We start from the raw sequence: 10,168 nt of genomic DNA on the forward strand, positions 1-10,168 counted from the left end.
GAACAAAGAGTTACCTAGTGTGGGTTTTCTTGGATTACAAGTAATTTTGCTACAAATTGGTATTTTTCAAGATACTCCAAGTAAGAGTATACATCACCTCTGCTGGTAAACAATGCAAGAGAAAACTCATTCCAACACTAAAAATAGACTTTTCTCAAAAAAGACTTTGAAGGAGTCAATACAAATGCAGTGACTATAGGTTCTATAGCAGAGAAATACATGCATTTCATCCCTTTGGAGTGAGTGTCCATCCTGGATTTAACATGCGTTTAGTACTGTGTAGAATGTTATCTTCTGGAAAGTTGTGTCATATAATGGCTTCATTCTGAGGAGCATGTTTCAACATTCATTATTTTGATAACACCTCTGCTGGTAGTTTTGGGTGTGTATAAATGTTTGCCCAAATTCCTCTTCATACGAATTAATTTCACAAAGCTCAATCCAGGTGTCCACAGTGAGTTGCTACTTGAAACTCTAAACATACACTGTTCCAGTGCTTGTTTGCTCTTCCCATAAGGAAGGCATTGATTTCCTGTTATGTCTTGTGAAATACAAGCATTATGTCAAGGATGCTTCAACCTTTGAGTAAATACACAAGAAAAGGCCTTTGCAGAGTGCTTCTCTCCTCTGTGATGTGTTATAAGGTGATGGTGTATTCAGAAGTTGCCTGTTACTCCACGGTCACAGCTGTTTCATTTTACACATGATTGTGCTCTAATAAAGGTGTTTCACATATGTACAGTGTGTACCTCACCAGCACTATATAGAAAAGTTATACCTCTTTTATGCAACTCAAAGCAAATTGAAACACTGAAACCTAATGTTCTTCACAGTCTTTCCTATGAGCTTTTGAAAATGTAAGGATTTCATTGATGACATGAAGTTATCACGAATGAACTCTCTGGAACCTATTGAAATGAATATTTGATAATACACAGCTGAATTTCACTGAAAAATGCCCTTATTTTCTGGTTAGTTTTATCATCTAAAGGCATTAAGTGTAATAGCGTAGCTTAACACATGCTGCCTAGTGTGTGTTTTCTAGGATTACAAGTAATTTGTGCTACATATCCATGTTTTTCAAGATACCCTAATTATGCAACATTTTAAGAGTGTACATCACCATTGTTAGAAGTTAAACAATGCAAGACAAAACTCATTACACCAGTAAAATACACTTTTTTCAAAAGACTTTGAAGGAGCAAGTTTCAATGTAGTAACTGTAGGTTCTTTCACAGAAAAGTACATGTATTTCATCCCTTTGGAGTGAGTTTCCATCCTGGACTTAACACGCATTTAGTATTGTGTAGAATGCTCATATCTTCTGGACAGTTGTGTTATATAACTGCCTGTCACTGAGGAGCATGTTACAACTTTCATTACTTGGATAACATCTCTGTTGGTAGTTTGGAGTGTGCTTAAATCTTGGCCCAAATCCTGCTTCCTATGAATTAATTTCACAATGCTCCATCCAGGTGTCCACAAGAAGCTGCTACTTAAAACCCTAATCATACACTGTTCCAATATGCTTTTGCTCTTCACATTATGAACGCATCTGTTACATGTTATGTCTGGTAAAACACAAGCATTATTTTGAGAATATTTGAAACTTTGATAAAATACACATGAGAAATTCTGTGCAGAGTGCTCCTCTCTTCTGTGAAGTGTTTTAATGTAACAGTTTTGCAGAAGTTGCCTGTTACTGCATGGTTTACACAGTTTGTAGCTCTTTCATTGATTAATCATGATTGTGCTAAAAACTGTTTCACATATATATTTTGTACAACTCTCTTGAAGCATATTGAAAATTTACACCACGTTTAGATAATTTCATGCTTTTTGAAACCCTAAAACTACATTCTTCTACACAGCCTTTTTTATAAGCTTGTAAAAAATGTATGGAGTTCATATGTTGACATGAACTAATTCATGCATCATCTATCTGGAACCTATGGAAATGTACCTGGGATAGTACACAGGTGTATGCACTGCAAAATGTTTTCATTTTCTCATTTGTCTTATGAACTAAAGCCATTAACTGTAAGACCATGTTTGAACACGTGTTACATACTTCAGATTTTCTTGCATTACATGTAATTTGTGCCAGAAATCCACAAATCTTGTTTCCAGATGCTCTATGTATACTGCATCCTAAGAATGTACATCACTTTTGTTACAAGTTTAAACAATGTAAGACAAAACTCATTCAAACACTGAAAATAAGCCTTTCTCAAAAGATTTTGAAGGAGCATGTACAAATCTAATGATTTTAGGTTCTTTCATAGAGAAATACATGCATATCTTCTCTTTGGAGAATGTTTCAGTCCTGGACCAAACATACTCATTTATTACATTGCATTATACTGATATCTTCCATAAATTATTTTGATATAATGGCCTCTACAAGGGAAGCAAGTCCCAACATTCAATATTTTGTTTTCATCTCTCTTCTTAGTTTTGTGTGTGCTTGAAAGTTTGCCAAAATCCCACTAATTTCATATGTTCAATCAAGGTTTACACAATTAGTTGCTGCTTGAAACTTTAAAACTACACTGTTCTAAAACTGGTTTGCAGTTACCTTTACACATGCATTTGCTTCATGTGATCTCTTGTAAAATACAGGCATTATTTTGAGTATGTTGCTATCTCTGAAGAAATACTCAAGAGAGGTCCCATGCAAAATGCTCCTCTCTTCTGTGAAGTGTTGTAATGTCTTTACAGGTGACTGTTACTGCATGGTTTACAGTTTGTAGCTGTTTTATTAATTAATCATGATGGTGCTAAAAACAGTGTTTCACATATGCATTGTGTACACCTTTCAGGAGTGTACAGAAGCTTCACAGCACATTTAGACAATTCATGCTAATTGAAACCCTAAAACTACATTCTTCTATACAGTCTTTGTTATGAGCTTGTAAAAATGTAAGGAGTTCATGCATTAACTATCTGGAACCTATGGAAATGAACCTGGGATAGTTCACAGGTGTATTTCACTGCAAAATCCTTCTATTTTCTTGTCAGTTTTATCATCTAAAGCCATTAACAGTATGAGCATGTTTCAATACTTGTTACATAGTGTAGATTTTCTTGTATTACATGTAATTTGTGCTAGAAATCCGTGTTTGCAGATATTCTATGTATACAGCATTCTAAGAGTGTGTCTCACCTTTGCTAGAAGTTGAAACAATGAAGACAACTCATTCAAACACTAAAAAAAGACTTTTCTCAAAAGACTTTGAAGGAGCATGTACAAATATATTGATTTTAGGTTCTTTCATAGAGAAATACATGAAAATAATTTCTTTGGAGTATGTTTCAATCTTGGACAAAATACATGCGTTTATTACTGTGTAGCATGCTGATATCTTCTGTAAAGTATTGTCATATAATGGCCTCTGTAGGGGGAGGATGTTCCAACATTCAATATTTTGTTAACATCTCTCTTCTTAGTTTTGTGTGTGCTTAAAAATTTGCAAAATCCTACTTTGTAGGAATTAATTCCACAATGCTCAATCAAGTTTTACACAATGAGCTGCTGCTTGAAACCTTAAAAGTGCACTCTTCCAATTCTGGTTTGCTATTAGCATTACGATTGCATTGGTTTCATGGTATCTCTTGAAAAATATATGCTTTATTTCAAGTATGTTTCAATACACCAGAGAAGTCCTCTGCAGAGTGCTCCTCTCTTCTGTGAAGTGTTACAATGTAATGTTCTTTACGGAAATTGCCTGTTATTTCACATTTTACATATTTCCTAACTTTTTCATTTATTAATCATGATTGTGGGAAAAATGGTGTTTCACATATGTGTTGTATACACCTTTGTAGGAATGTTCAGATACTTTATTCCAGGTTTAAACCATTCGAGGCACATTTAAACACTAAAACTACACTCTTTCACACATTCTTTGCTACAAGCCTGAACACATGTGTGAAATTCATGTTATGTCATAAACTTATTCATACATTAACTATCTGGAACATAGTGAAGTTAATCTTTGATAGTACACACTATATTGTACTTGTTTATTTTTTCTAATAATTTTTGGTATGTCTTTTGGGTTTTCTATATACATAAAATCATGTTATCTCCTACAAGTGGCAGTTTTACTTCTTTCCCTACTTTGATGCCTTTTATTTATTTCTCTTGCCTTATTGCTCTGGCTAAGACTTCCAGATCTATGTTGAATAAAAGTTCTGAGAGCGGACTTCCTTGTCTTGTCCTGATCTTACAGGAAACAGTTTCAGTTTTTCACCCTTCAGTATGATATTTGCTGTGGGCTTATCATATATGGCCTTTATTATATTAAGATACTTTTCTGCCCGGCCGGGGGTGGCTCAGCAGCTGAGCATCGACCTAAGATCCAGGAGATCGGGGTTCGATTCCCAGTCAGGGCACATGCCTGGGTTGCGGGCTGCAGCTGATCAATGAGTCTCTCATCATTGTTGTTTCTCTCTCTCTCCCTCTCCCTTCCTCTCTCTGAAATCAATAAAGACATATTTTTTAAAAAAAGGTACTTTTCTTCTATTCTTATTTTATTCAGTGTTTTAAGCATAAATTGATGTTGTTTATTATCAAATTCTTTTTCTCCACCTGTTGATAGGATTGTGTGATTTTGCCCTCTCTAGTTGATGGGCTGTGTCACACCAATGGACATATTTTGAACCACCCTTGTGCCCCTGGAATGGACCCACTTGGTCGTGATGTATTATTTTTTTTATGTGCTTCTGGATTCAATTTGCTAGTATTTTGTTTAGGATTTTTGCATGTCTATTTATCAGAGATATTTGTCTGTAGTTTTCTTTTTTTGTGTTTTCCTTGCCAGGTTTTAGTATTAGGGTTATATGGCCTCATAAAATATGTTAGGAAATATTGCCTCCAAATTTTTGGAAGTGTTTGAGGAGGATATGTTTTAACTCCTCTTTGAACATTTGGTAGAATTCGCTGGTGAAGCCATGTGGTCCTGGGCTTTTTTTTCCTGGTAGTTTTTGGCTGGTTGTTTCTATTTCCTTGCTGCTGATCTTTCTCCTTAGATTTTCTAATTCTTCATGATTTAGTCTAGGAAGGTCATATATTTCCAAGAACTTATGTATTTCTTCTAAATTATTGAATTTGGTAGCATATAGTCTTTCATAATATTCTAGTGTGATCCTTTCTATACCTGTGATGTCTGTGATGACTTCTCCTCTTTCATTTCTGATTTTGTTTATACAGGTCTTTTCCCTTTTTTCTTAATAAGTCTAGCCAGGAGTTTGTCCATTTTATTAATCTTTTCAAATAACCAGCTCTTTGTTTTATTAATTTTTAGTAGTCTCTTTGTTCTCCATTTCATTCAATTCTGCTCAAATTTTTATGATTTTCTTTCTTCTGCTGACTTTAGGTAGCTTTTGTTCTTCTTTTTCTAGATCTTTAAGATGTGATGTTAGGCTGTTTACTTGGGATTTCTTTTGTTTCTTGAGATAGGCCTGTAATGAAACAAACTTCCCTCTTAGTGTTGGTTTTGCTGCATCCCCGAAGTTTCAATATGTTGTCATTCTCATTTGCCTGTCTATATATTTTGATCTCATCTTTTATTTCTTCTTTGACTCAGTCATTTTTTAGTAGTATGTTGCTTAATCTCCATGTATTTGTGGGTTTCTTTACTTCCTTTTTGCAGTTGACTTCTCATTTCAAGACATTGTGGTCAGAGAATATGCTTAGTATAATTTCAATCTTCTTGAATTTGTTGATGCAAGTTCTGTGACCCAACATATGATCTTTCCTTGAGAATGTTCCATGTGCCCTGGAGAAGAGCGTATAATCTGATGTTCTGTAATAAAAAGTTCTGAAATGTCAATTATGTCATTTGGTCTAGTGTTTCATTTAAGGGCGATATTTCTTTATTGGTTTTCTGTTTGGTTCATCTGTCTAGAGCTGTCAATGGAGTATTAAGATCCCCAACTATGATTGTCTTTTGATGTGTTTCTCCCTTTATTTCTGTGAGTAGTTGCTTTATATATTTTGGTGCTCCCCGGTTGGGTGCTTATATATTAAGGAGTATCGTGTTTTCTTGATGTAGTGTCCCCTTCATCATTATAAAGTGTCCATCTTTGTCTTTTCTTATCTTTGTTGTCTTGAAGTCTATTTTGTCAGATATAAGTATGGCTACACCTACTGTTCTGTGAATATTATTTGCTTGGAGAATCATTTTCCACCCTTTTACTTTGAATCTACTTTATCTTTGCAGCTTAGATGTGCCTCTTGTAGGCAGCATATGGTTGAATTTTGTTTTCTGATCCACTCTCTACTCTGTGCCTCTTTATTGGTGAATTCAGACCATTTACATAGAGGGTAATTATTGATGAATGAGGATTTCCCATAGTCATTTTATCTTTTGTTTCCTGGTAGCTCTGTGCCTCCACTGGTTCTTTTCCTTTGTAGTTCTGTCTGTTGTTTTTCTTTGGTAGTGTTGTAACAAGGTGTTGTGTTTGCTTCTTGGATACGAGGATCTAGTTCTTTGAGTCTTTTTGGGAAGTTCTCATCCACTATCTGTTTGAATAGATTCTCTGTTCCCTTGTCCCTCTATAGGAATGTTTGTAATTCTAATATTGCTTTTTCAGATGGAGTCAGAGTGTTCTCATAGAGCTCTTTCATTTGCCTCTATGCTCAGGTCTCTCTCTTCTTCCCTTTGCATCGTTTCTAGATTCCTATCTTCAATATCAATAACTCTCTCCTCCATCTGGTTGGCTTTGTTTTCTATGCTCAGTAGCTCATTCTTAATTTCCTTAATTGCATGCTTCATTTCCAGGATTTCTGATTGGTTCCTTTTTAAAATTTCAATCTCTTTGGTAAAGTACTCATTTTGTTCATTGATTTGTTTTCTGAGTGCACTGAATTGCCTTTCTATATTTTCTTGTATCTCGTTGAGTGTTTTCAGGACTGCAATCTTGAAATTTCTGTCATTTATATCATATTTCCACGTGTTCTAGCTTGCTTTCTGGGGACTTTTCATTTTCTTTCTGATCATCCTCATTACTGTGGTTGTTCATGGTACTTGCTCTTCTCCTTTGTCTAGGCATAAATGTTCCTTCTATAGCAGTGTTCTCTGAAGAGGTCTTTCTACTATTTTCCAGTAGATGGTGCTGAATAGCAAGATTTTTTTTTTTTTTTTTTTTTTTTAACTCCTAGACTTGACCTTCATGGGCTTCCCTAGGATAGTATAGTTGTGCTGCTTGGGGGTGGGGTTTGTTTTGCCCTCACCATAATGGGGAACCCTCGACCACCCCAAGAACTGCCAGGGTTGACCAGCAGACCGTGGGCGACAGATGAATGATTACTCAGACACAAAATTCCTAGTGAACAAGAGATCTTCCAGTCCCAAGCAAGCAGCACACTTGGCATTTATTCACCAAAGTTACACAACCTCCCACCATAAGACATTTTCCAGAATACATAAGATAACATCAGCAGTTCTTTTTTCCCAGTCAGTGCTTTATGGACCCTAGAACAGTAACCAATTCCAGGGACAAAAGATAGTCTTCCTCCCATGACTAGCTGACCCAACCGCACTACCTGTTTCATTTATTCATTTGCAGTCAAAGGTGAATGGATTTACAAGGTTAGGCTGCCTTCAGCCCTTCCTTTAGGCCCTTCTGTCATTCACAGTAAACCCTACAAGTCCTTTAACCATTGCTGCATCCCTACAAAGCACCAAGCTCAGTCACAGAGAGAAACAGCAGTTCTACTGTAATAGCTCTTTGTTTACAGATAAAATGTCCCTCAACACTTGCATGGCTGGAGTGGCTCAGCAGCTGAGCATTGACCTAGGATCCAGGAGATTGGGGTTCAATTCCCGGTCAGGGCACATGTCTGGGTCGTAGGCTTGATCTCCAGTGGGAGACATTCAGGAGGAAGCAGATCAATGACTCTCTCATAAATGATGTTTCTAGCTCTCTCCCTCTCCTTTCTTCTCTCTGAAATCAACAAAGACATATTTTAAATAAATAAATAAATAAATAAATAAATAAATAAATAAATAAATAAATAAAAATAAATAAATAAATAAAAACTATTCCTTGACTTGGCAAGGGGAGGTCAGTTTTGGAAGCCCAAGGTGTGGCTGGGCTCTGTGGTTCCATTTCTTTGTCAGAAACACCCTCTGCTGACGGGGGACAGCTGCAAGGCAGGCCCCGCACCCTCAGGCACACGCCGCCTGGGTGGTTCCTTCCACTCGCCCTGCGGCCCCAGCGCCTCCCGGTCCCCGCAGGCCAGCTCCCGGCCGCGGCATCTGCTCCCTGCCGATTCCCCTTCCGCCGCTTCCGCAGGCAGGTCTCCTAGGCACGCCTGCGTGTTGAGTAGGAAATTCTTTGTTGAATTATAGTTGGTTAATTTGTTTAGATTTCAGGAGGAGAGGCCCAGGGTATCTCTCATTCTGCCATGGCTCTGACGTCCCACAGTATTTCTTACAATCCGTTTTTATTTCTGTGGTATCTGTTGTTTCTTCTCTTCCTTCATTTCTGATTTTACTTGTTTCAGCTTTTTCTCTTTGTAGCGTGATGATTTTGGCTAGGTTTTATCAATCTCCTTTTCTTTTCAAAGAATCAGCTTTTGGTTTCATTCATCTTTTGTACTGTTTTTATTTTTATTTATTTTTTGTTTCCTATGTCATTTACTTCTGCACTGACCTTCATTATTTCCTTTCTTCTACTTACTCTAGGCTTTTCTTGTTATTCTTTCTCTGGTTCTTTTAGATGTAGAGTTAGTGTGTTTATTATAGATTTTTCTTGCTTCTTGAGATAGGCAATAATGCTACAAACTTCCCTCTCAGGGCAGCTTTCAATGTGTCCCATAATTTGGGGTTGCTGAGTGTTCATTTTCATTTTTTTCCTGGTAATTTTTTTCTTCCTTGATCACATTGGTAATATATTCATTTTATAATAACGTGTGATTTATCCTTTAAGTGTTTGAAGGTTTTGGAGTTTTGTTTTTTTTTTATTATAGTTGATTTCTATTTTCATGCCATTGTGATCATAGAAGATGCTTGGTATGGTTTCAATCTTCTTGATTTTGTTAAGACTTCTTTTGTGTCCTAAAATGTGGTCTGTCTTTGAGAGTGTTCCATGAGCCCTTGATAAGAATGTATATTATGTTGTTTTGGGATGAAATATTCTGTGAATATCAACTGCATTCCATTAAGTATGTACAAATACTTCACTAAAGGTTAAAACATTGCAGATCTAATTCAAACATTAAAACTAGACTTTTCTCAATGGACTTTTTAGTAACAACTACAAATGCATTGATTATATGTTATTTCATGAATTAATACACACATTATCTATTTGGAATGTTTCAATCTTTGAAGAAATACACAGGTGAACTAATGTGTAAAATGTTTATATCTTTTGTGAAGAATTATAATTCCAATTACTGAAAGAGCATGTTAGAAAATTCATTACATAGCTAGTAGGAGTTTCATTTAGTACTTATAGTGTGTCCTTAAAAAAGTGTTATTAAATCTTTTTGAGAGTGTACAAACTCTTCACTACAGGATTAAACAATGCAGAGCTTATTCAAACACTAAAACAAGACTTTTGTCAACTAACTTTGCTAGGAGCATATACCAATGTACTAATTTTACTTTATGTCTTAGATTAATACATGAACTCTATGGGATATGTTTAAATCTTTGAAGTAATACCCAAGTGAATTACTGTGTAGAATGCTCATATCTTCTGTTAAGAATTATAATATAATGCCATTCTCTGGGGGAGCATTTTGAAACATTCATTATATATTTAGTATCATATTTATTAATTTTAGCCTTTGCTTAAAAGTTTACCCAAATCCAGCTTTGTAGGAATTAATCTCAGAATGGTCTATCAAGTTTTACCCAATGAGCCCAGCCGGGCGTGGCTCAGTGATTGAGTACCAACCTAGGATCCAGGTGATCGGGGTTTGAGTCCCGGTTAGGGCACATGCCCTGGTTGAGGGTTCGATCCCCAGTCGGGCGCGTGCAGAAGGCAGCTGATCAATGACTCTTTCATCATTGATGTTTCTATCTATCTTTCTCCCTCTCCTTTCCTCTCTCTGAAATCAATAAAGATTTACCGAATGAGTTGCTCATTGAAATTCTCAAACTGGACTGTCTTGATCTTGGTTTGGTAATAGTATTTTCAAATGTTTTGT

Source organism: Miniopterus natalensis, chromosome 19 (genome assembly GCF_054644295.1).
Source record: "Miniopterus natalensis isolate mMinNat1 chromosome 19, mMinNat1.hap1, whole genome shotgun sequence".
NCBI lineage: Eukaryota > Metazoa > Chordata > Mammalia > Chiroptera > Miniopteridae > Miniopterus > Miniopterus natalensis.